The sequence below is a fragment of the Haliaeetus albicilla genome, unplaced genomic scaffold, assembly GCF_947461875.1.
Source record: "Haliaeetus albicilla unplaced genomic scaffold, bHalAlb1.1 scaffold_57, whole genome shotgun sequence".
In the NCBI taxonomy this organism is placed as follows: domain Eukaryota; kingdom Metazoa; phylum Chordata; class Aves; order Accipitriformes; family Accipitridae; genus Haliaeetus; species Haliaeetus albicilla.
In genome coordinates, this window is record NW_027212557.1 from 725,001 (window position 1) to 735,000 (window position 10,000).

Below are 10,000 nucleotides of genomic sequence, written 5' to 3' on the forward strand. Positions count from 1 at the left end.
GCGGAGGGGGACGCCCCCCTGCCGCCCGCGGCACGCCTCGGGGGCCCACCCGGGCAGGTGCAGCCCACACTCGCCTTCTTTCCCCGTTTCCTTGGCTCAGCCGCCCCACCGCCCAGCGCTGCTCGCGGCCGGCACCTGCGGGTACCCGGACCGAGGCCAGCACCGGCGCCTCGCGTGTTTCAGGACACCTGAGGGCTCGCGGGGCCACGCGGCCGTCACACAGCCCGATTCAGTAAAGAAGCCCGAGGAACCCCGCTGAGCAGGGGAGGACGACACTGCCGCCATCGCAGCCCCCTTCGCTCGGAGGGGTGGAGGACAACACTTCGCATGCAACGGGAAGCGAATTGGAAAGGAGACCACCCTGCCTGAACACCGGACACTGCCGTGACTCCCTATTACGGGGAGCACAGAAGAGCCGGCCCGCCGAGGGCCCTCTCCGACGCGACCCGAACGGCCTCATCGATCAGTGAGGAAAGGGAAAAGGGGAAGGAGCGGAGGCCCCACGGCCACGAGTCCTGGGACAGCGACGGCCACTCACACCCGTCGCCACCCGGGGGCGGACGGCAGGTGCGGAGGCTCTGCGTGCGAGTGAGAGGGCAACGTCTGCGGAGAGGTGCAACGCCGGCCTGAACACCGGCAGAGCCGGCCCGCCGGGAAGCCCCTCCGACGCGCCCTAAACGCCTCATCGATCAGTAAGGGAAGGGAAAGAAGGAAGGAGCGGAGGCCCCACGGCCACGGGTCCTGGGACAGCGACGGCCACTCGCACCCGTCACCACCCGTGGGTGGATGGCAGGTGCGGGGGCTCTGCGTGCGAGTGAGGGCAACGCCTGCGAGAGGTGCTCCAACGGCCTGAACACCGGCAGAGCCGGCCCGCCGTGGAGGCTCTCCGACGCACCCGAGGACGCCTCAGCGGGCGCTGCCTGTGGGTCTGGATCAGTCAAATCGGGGAGGGGCGGGTGCCACGGGCCACCCGGCTCCAGACAGCGATTCCCTTGAGGGAGGTCAACGGAACTGGGGGAAGGCCACGGCAGGCTCAACTCCCCCAGCTCTTCCAGCGTTCGAGTGCCGGCAACCACCACCGGCTGCCGGTCTTTGCCCGCCCCACAGGCAACCGCTTGCCATCGCGGGGGGGGTTGGAAAAAGGAAACGCGCCTGGACCCATGCCACACACGGGTGTTCGGGGCCGGGGAATGCCACAGAAGCTAGACAACCCCAGCCGCCTGCGTTCGGCTTAGCCAGCCACCAGGTACGGCCGCAATTTTCTTCCCGCTTTGCGGGCTCCAGCTTATGGCCAGAGAAAACGCGAAGAGGTGCCGCCACCTCTAACCCGGTACAGCGCTGCAGACCTTTCCACCGAGCCCTCCTGCAACCAGGCAAGCCGGGGCAGGCCGGACACCACAGGCCGCCCACTCATGGCTCATGCCGGCAAAAACAGGACGAGGCGCTGCGGCCTCTCGCCTGTGCCATCATCGGGCCCTCGGGGGCTGGGGGAAGCTGCGGCACATGCACGAGAACCCCCCAGCCGTCTGCATCCGGCTGCCGGCCACGGGACCGGCTGCCGCTTGCGCTCTGCCCAATACGTGCATGGGCTCTGGCTTAAGACCAGAGAAAACGCGATGAGGTGCCGCCACCTCTAACCCGGTACAGCGCTGCAGACCTTTCCACCGAGCCCTCCTGCAACCAGGCAAGCCGGGGCAGGCCGGACACCACAGGCCGCCCACTCATGGCTCATGCCGGCAAAAACAGGACGAGGCGCTGCGGCCTCTCGCCTGTGCCATCATCGGGCCCTCGGGGGCTGGGGGAAGCTGCGGCACATGCACGAGACCCCCCAGCCGTCTGCATCCAGCTGCCGCTCTGCGCGCTCCAGCTTAAGGCCAGAGAAAAAAGGACGAGGTGCCGCCACCTCGCCCGCCCATCACCAGGCCCTCAGGAGCCGGCGGCGGCCGCGGCGGGCTGGACGCTCACGGGCAGCTGCCCTCGCATATCCCAGCGCTCACCTTTGCCATCATCGGGCCCTCCGGGGCCGGGGGAAAGCCGAGGCAGGCTCGACTCCGCCCGGTCTTCCAGCGTTCGAGTGCCGGTGGCCACCACCGGCCACCGGGCTTTGCCCTGCGGAATCCACCTTTGCACCTCTCGCACCACTCGGTCAACAGCCACCGCAGCCTGCCAGACCCTCGCAGGCACCCGGCTGGCTTACTCGAAAAACACCGGGAGACAAACAGGCCGAACGGAGAAACAACGAGCCGAACCACCAGGGAAACCACCACCACAACGGCCGCCCAGCGCCCCACTTCGCCGGCTGAGCCGTAGGCCTTGCAGCCGCTCACTAGCGCTGCTCCGTGCACCAGTCACCACCAGCTCCTATAGTACGGAGGATCACGTCCCCGCCCCCGGCCGGCTCCAAGAGTGCGGTCCCTGCCCACCGGGGAGACCTGCCAATGAGACCGACTTTTACGATGACGTAACTGGAGGCAGCGAAAAACAGCGACCCCTTCGCCAGCTCCGAGAAAGTGGTGGGGCTATCAGGTCTACCTCACAGCCCCCGAAATGCGACTAAGTCCCGCCGGAGCCGGGTAGACCTGACAGCCCTTTTCACCGGCCGCTCCGGCGGCGACACCCCGCGTCCTCCGGGCGCCGCCGGCGGCCGCGCCGGCCTCCGGAGCCGGGTAGACCTGGCGGCCGGCCGCGGAGCCGGGTAGACCTGGCGGCCGGCCGCGGAGCCGGGTAGACCTGGCGGCCCTTTTCACCGGCCGCTCCGGCGGCGACACCCCGCGTCCTCCGGGCGCCGCCGGCGGCCGCGCCGGCCTCCGGAGCCGGGTAGACCTGGCGGCCGGCCGCGGAGCCGGGTAGACCTGGCGGCCCTTTTCACCGGCCGCTCCGGCGGCGACACCCCGCGTCCTCCGGGCGCCGCCGGCGGCCGCGCCGGCCTCCGGAGCCGGGTAGACCTGGCGGCCGGCCGCGGAGCCGGGTAGACCTGGCGGCCCTTTTCACCGGCCGCTCCGGCGGCGACACCCCGCGTCCTCCGGGCGCCGCCGGCGGCCGCGCCGGCCTCCGGAGCCGGGTAGACCTGGCGGCCGGCCGCGGAGCCGGGTAGACCTGGCGGCCCTTTTCACCGGCCGCTCCGGCGGCGACACCCCGCGTCCTCCGGGCGCCGCCGGCGGCCGCGCCGGCCTCCGGAGCCGGGTAGACCTGGCGGCCGGCCGCGGAGCCGGGTAGACCTGGCGGCCCTTTTCACCGGCCGCTCCGGCGGCGACACCCCGCGTCCTCCGGGCGCCGCCGGCGGCCGCGCCGGCCTCCGGAGCCGGGTAGACCTGGCGGCCGGCCGCGGAGCCGGGTAGACCTGGCGGCCCTTTTCACCGGCCGCTCCGGCGGCGACACCCCGCGTCCTCCGGGCGCCGCCGGCGGCCGCGCCGGCCTCCGGAGCCGGGTAGACCTGGCGGCCGGCCGCGGAGCCGGGTAGACCTGGCGGCCCTTTTCACCGGCCGCTCCGGCGGCGACACCCCGCGTCCTCCGGGCGCCGCCGGCGGCCGCGCCGGCCTCCGGAGCCGGGTAGACCTGGCGGCCGGCCGCGGAGCCGGGTAGACCTGGCGGCCCTTTTCACCGGCCGCTCCGGCGGCGACACCCCGCGTCCTCCGGGCGCCGCCGGCGGCCGCGCCGGCCTCCGGAGCCGGGTAGACCTGGCGGCCGGCCGCGGAGCCGGGTAGACCTGGCGGCCCTTTTCACCGGCCGCTCCGGCGGCGACACCCCGCGTCCTCCGGGCGCCGCCGGCGGCCGCGCCGGCCTCCGGAGCCGGGTAGACCTGGCGGCCGGCCGCGGAGCCGGGTAGACCTGGCGGCCCTTTTCACCGGCCGCTCCGGCGGCGACACCCCGCGTCCTCCGGGCGCCGCCGGCGGCCGCGCCGGCCTCCGGAGCCGGGTAGACCTGGCGGCCGGCCGCGGAGCCGGGTAGACCTGGCGGCCCTTTTCACCGGCCGCTCCGGCGGCGACACCCCGCGTCCTCCGGGCGCCGCCGGCGGCCGCGCCGGCCTCCGGAGCCGGGTAGACCTGGCGGCCGGCCGCGGAGCCGGGTAGACCTGGCGGCCCTTTTCACCGGCCGCTCCGGCGGCGACACCCCGCGTCCTCCGGGCGCCGCCGGCGGCCGCGCCGGCCTCCGGAGCCGGGTAGACCTGGCGGCCGGCCGCGGAGCCGGGTAGACCTGGCGGCCCTTTTCACCGGCCGCTCCGGCGGCGACACCCCGCGTCCTCCGGGCGCCGCCGGCGGCCGCGCCGGCCTCCGGAGCCGGGTAGACCTGGCGGCCGGCCGCGGAGCCGGGTAGACCTGGCGGCCCTTTTCACCGGCCGCTCCGGCGGCGACACCCCGCGTCCTCCGGGCGCCGCCGGCGGCCGCGCCGGCCTCCGGAGCCGGGTAGACCTGGCGGCCGTTCGGTGCTCCTTGGGGGGGGGGGGGGGGGGGAGGCAGGTGCGCCTGATTTTGTTTCGTTTTTTCCGTGTGTTTTTTTTTTTTTCTTTTTCTTTTGAGATTTGAGCTAAATCTGATAAAAGGGCCACCCCGTCCCGGTTTCTCCTGGACGGCATTTCTTTCCCCCTCCCCTTCCCACGTTTGAACCACTTCTATAACAAGGGAGCATGTTTAAACGTCCTGTCTGATGCAAGAGTTATTTCACCTTTATTGATTTCGGTAGGAAATACCAACACAATATTAACAAAAAACAGTTTTTCAAAGAATTTTTGTTTTCTGACCCCCTCCTTCCACCCTCGTCGTTCTCATGCACGTGCACGCACCTACTCCGACCCGGTGGCTGCCAGGCACTTGCCAGCTTCACCACACCAGCCAGCCCCCCCGCTCCGCCGCCGCCGCCCCCTCCCTCCCCCCCATTCTCTCGGCGGGGGACCGGGCAGAGGCGGCAGCCCCCGGCACAAACTGCCCAGCTCCCCGGCGCGAGTTCGCTGTTCACTGGGTGCCTTCAGGACTGGTCGCCCCTTGCCAGGTTCAGGTTCGGGTCCACGGCGCTGCTGGGCGCTCGCCGACTTTTGGTTTTGTTTTTTGCGGTCTTGGAGGTTTTTTTTGGGGGTGGGGTGTTGTTTTTAATTCCCCCCCCCCCGCCTTTTTTTTTTTTTTTTTTTTTTGGCGTTTTACTTTTTTTGAATAAAATAAATACTTTAAAATACATGTCTGCGATCCTGCAGGCACCGCCACCTCCCCCCCCCCCCCCCCCCCCCGCGACACACGCGCGCTCAGAGGCGCGCGCACACACATACAGAGAGCGACGCAGGCACACACAGATACAGGCACCCCTGCACGGCTGTGCTCCCCCTCCCTCCCCGCGCTGCAGTCCCGGACCTGCAGGCCAGTAGGTGCAGCCCCCCCCCCCCCGCCGCCCCCGGCCCCCCGGCCCCCACCCGATCGCAGACTCTCCGGCGCCCCGGAGACGGGGGGGGTGGGGGGATTGGGGGGCGGGTGTCTGGGTGGGGCGGTCTGCAGCCCGGCAACGGGGCCCCCGGCAACTGTGTTTTTTCCCGCCACGGCTAACGGTCTGCTGCTCAGTCGTGGCGGCAGCAGCGGAGGGGAAAGGAGGCTAGCAAAGAGGGGGGCGAGAGCGGCTGGCGAGCAAGGCGGGGAGCCTGGCGCAGAGGTAGGCTGGCGAGGGGGGATGGTGTGTCTTTTCGGAGAAGACTTCTGTTTGGATCGGTTGGAGTTGTTTTTTTTTTTTTTTTTACTTCTGTCCCCCGTCCCTGTCCGTCCGTCCCGTCCCGTCCCGTCCCCCCCCCCCAGTCGTTTAGTTTTCCACCCGCGGAGGGGGCGGGCAGGAGTGCAGCAGGGCGAGTGCGTGGCTGACTGAGAAAGAAAGGCGGGAGCGGGGCCACGGGTGCGGCAGGATAGGGTACTCGGCAGCTGGGGTTTAGAGACGGCACGGCACCGGGTGGCTCCCCTCTGCCGCCCGGGCACGGAGCCGGCAGGGACGCCGCAGGGTCCTAAAGTCTCCCGCCGTCCATGCCCGGAGCGGCAAACCTGCTGGCGGGAGGGCGGGAGCGGGGCCACGGGTGCGGCAGGATAGGGTACTCGGCAGCTGGGGTCTAGAGACGGCACGGCACCGGGGGCTCCCCTCTGCCGCCCGGGCACGGAGCCGGCAGGGACGCCGCAGGGTCCTAAAGTCTCCCGCCGTCCATGCCCGGAGCGGCAAACCTGCTGGCGGGAGGGCGGGAGCGGGGCCACGGGTGCGGCAGGATAGGGTACTCGGCAGCTGGGGTCTAGAGACGGCACGGCACCGGGGGCTCCCCTCTGCCGCCCGGGCACGGAGCCGGCAGGGACGCCGCAGGGTCCTAAAGTCTCCCGCCTTCCATCCCCGGGGCGGCAAGCCTGGTGGCGGAAGGGGGGAGCAGGGCCAGCCAGGCTCGGCGCGAACTGCGTGGCGCGGGGCGGGGGGGGGGGGGGGGTGTCGGCCCGGGGGCCTGTTTCGGAGGCGGGGGGGTGCGCGCGCGCGCACGCGTTTGAGCGCACGACTGTGAGCGGGGCAGCGGGTGGAGGGTTTGGGCTGAGGGGGCCGGTTGCGGGGGGGGGCGGGGGGGTGCGCGCATGTGTGTAGGCACGTGCGAGTGGGTGGGGTGGCGGGCGGGAGGTTTGGGGCGGGGACTCGTTTGGGGGGGGGGGGCAGTGCGTGCGTGCGCGTGCACGCGTGAGCGCACGTGTGTGAGCGAGGCGGCGGGCGGGTGGTTCGGACCGGGCGGTGGGGGGGGGGGGGGGGGGGGGGGCCTGTTCGGGAGCGCGCGAGCGCACGTGGGTGAGTGCGGCAGCGGGCGGAAGGTTCGGCCGGCGGCCCTGTTTGGGGGAGGGGGGGCGCGCGCGCGCGCGCGCGTCTAAGGGCGGGTGAGCGGCTGCAGCAGCAGGCGGTGGGCGTTTGGGCCGGGGGCCTGTTTTGGCGGGGTGCGGGCGCGCACGCAGATGGAAATGAGAAAGGTTTGTAACGGTGTGGCTAACGCCGCTTTCTCTGTTACAGCCCGGGTGGTCGGCCGCTGCGACGTCCGGCCTGCGCCCGTGCCTGCCTACGGGCGGTGCGCTCGGCTCCCGGTCGGACCCGTCCCTGGGAAAGCAGCAGCCGCGTGCCTCGGCCTGGGCAGAGACCTGGGCCTCCAGGGCCCCAGCCAGGGCTGCCGGAGAGGCGCGCCGCGCTTCTAACAGAGGGGCGTCAGCGGCTCCGTCGCCGGCGGGATGCGTTCGAGCGGTGAGGACGGTCCCAGCGGCCTTAGGTGGTGGTGGGGGGCCCGCTCCTTCAGCGACGGGAGCGGGGGGAAACGGCCCCGGGGTGGGCCGGTCAGCCGGCACGGCGGCCACGCGAGCTCATCGTCTCCGAGGACGCTCGGCTAAGTCGGCCTTGGCCGCAGGGACCGCGTGTCAGGCAGCCGACTGACTTTCTGCAGAGGCCTGCGAGACCGCCGTCCCTCGGAGGCCGGCCGTGTCCTTGGAGAGTTTATCTCGGGATGGGGGCCCGTCCGGAGAAAACGCGGCGGGGTAGGGGGAAGGTGTGGGCAAAGGGAGCGTCCGGCTGATGGCTGACGGGCTGTGCTTTTCTCCCCTCCGGCCAGGTCTCGAGGAGACGGGGAAGGGGCTCTCCTCCCCCGCCCTCGGCCGAAAGCAGCTTTGCGCGACCCCGGTGCCAGGGAGGCCGGACCCCCGCGGAGGTAGCCCAGTGATGAGCCGCCGCCGCCGCCGCCGCCTCCGAGCCGGGAGGGACCCGATCAGGTACCGGTCACGACCGACGGGCGGGGAACGTGCGAGGGCCGCGCGACCCCTCGGCCGCCCGTCACGGCAGAGCCGGACTAACCGGGACGAACCGGCTTTTGCTCGAATGTCGGTGGATCGAGAAGAGGCCCTGCCCGGGAGCGACAGGGTGCAGGGCCACCACCCGCCAGGCTCTGCAGCCGCCCGCCCTCCTTCGGCGGGCGGGCCGGCCGGGCTCGCCACGGCAGACGGGACGGGACGGGACGGGACGGGGGCCGCCGCCACCTCTGCCCGGTCCGCGGCCCCTGACGGCGAGACAAAGAATTAAAAAAAGGCAAGGGGGGGTGGGGGTTGGGGGGTGGGGGGTGGGGGTGGGGGCTGGGGAGGAAAGACCGAGAAAATAAATAGATAAGGAAATGGTAATACAAAAGGCACGGGGTGCGGGCGTTGCGCTTCCTAACACAGAACTCGTCTGGGACAGGGGCGGGTGGGCGGTCTGCAGGGAGGCCGGCGGGGCAGGGCCGGCTTAGGACAGAGATTAAGCTGTCGCTCCCCGCCAATTGTTGAGAGAACCTAACGTGCGCCGGCCCTACGGCTGAGGAACGTAGGGAAGGATTAACGAACCACGGGTGACTCAGGCGTGAATTAATAGTTTTCGACAGGGCGATACGGGCCGACTTCTGCCGGAATGAATTAACGTCCGCCGGGTCGAGCTCACGTTCGTAACGAACGACTCGGTCGAGAACGAGCGCCAGGCGAGGAACGGGAGCCGGCCTAGGGAAGGCGCGCGCGCGTCATCCTCGGTAATTGCTTAACAAGTAAGCGTCGCTCGATCGCAAAGGGCGACAACGAGGTGAGTAAGACTGACTGACGCGGCGTAAGAGCTAATGAACAATTAACGCGTGATCACGCAGGGGCCGGAGAACGCTGACGTTAACCAAGAGCGTCGCAAGGTCCTAAAGGAGCGCCGCAATCGAACTTTAGGAGTCGGTAGTTCATCATACTTCTTACTACTAATCGAGTCACATTCAATCCGCGACGATCCGCTGGTACGTACGTACGTACGTACGTACGTACTCCTTCTCCGGCTATCAATGAAGGGGTGCACACCTAGCGTGCATGAACGAATGAGTTTTGTTATTTAATGGACTGCCAGAAAGAGTATTACCGCGCGGCGTTAAATCAGTCGGTAGGTGACGATCCATAAACGATACAAACCAGCCTTGCTCGTCAACCGTTAATAACTTAAATCGATGACGATTCATAGCGTATCGATTATTCTGTATTCGTTTAGGAGTGAATCCCACGCCAACGGTGCTACGCGGTACCCCGGTGGCCACCGACTCGTCCAGAGACGAGAGAGCAGCGTCGGCGCCTCTCCCCGAAGAAGTCGTTACCGATAAAGTACACCGACTGCGGGTAACGAGTTGCTCTCACGTTTTTGACGCGTGCCTGCCTGCCCGCCCGCCTGCGTGGTAAAAGACAAGATGCCAGACATAATAAATTTTTAAAAAGTGGAATCACGGAGCAGTCTTAATAAATCAATCAGGACCGGCCCGGAACGCGGCCAGGGAGTGCAGGCCGACCCCGCGGCGTGGCCAGGTTTACCCGGAGGCACAGGTAAGGAGGCCAAGCCTCCCCCGGAGGATCAGCTAGGGACAGCAGGTCTACCCTGGAGCGCCAGTAGGGGTACCGATACTACCCCGGAGGATCAAGTAGGGACGCCAGGCCTACCCCGGAACATGAGGTAGGGGTACCGGGCCTACCCCGGCGGGGGGGGGGGGGGGGGGGCGGGTCAGGTAGGGAGGGCGGGTCTAACCCCGTGTGCCCGTAGGGACGGCAGGCGTACCCCGGAGTACCGATGAGGGTTACGGGTACTACGCCGGAGTACCGGGTCGGGGTACGGGTACTACCCCGGAGCGCCGGGCGGGGGTACCGGTGCTACGCCGGAGCACCGATGAGGGTTACGGGTACTACCCCGGAGCGCCGGGCGGGGGTACCGGTGCTACCCCGGAGTACCGGGTCGGGGTACGGGTACTACCCCGGAGCGCCGGGCGGGGGTACCGGTGCTACCCCGGAGTACCGATGAGGGTTACGGGTACTACCCCGGAGCGCCGGGCGGGGGTACCGGTGCTACCCCGGAGTACCGGGTCGGGGTACGGGTACTACCCCGGAGCGCCGGGCGGGGGTACCGGTGCTACCCCGGAGTACCGATGAGGGTTACGGGTACTACCCCGGAGCGCCGGGCGGGGGTACCGGTGCTACCCCGGAGTACCGATGAGGGT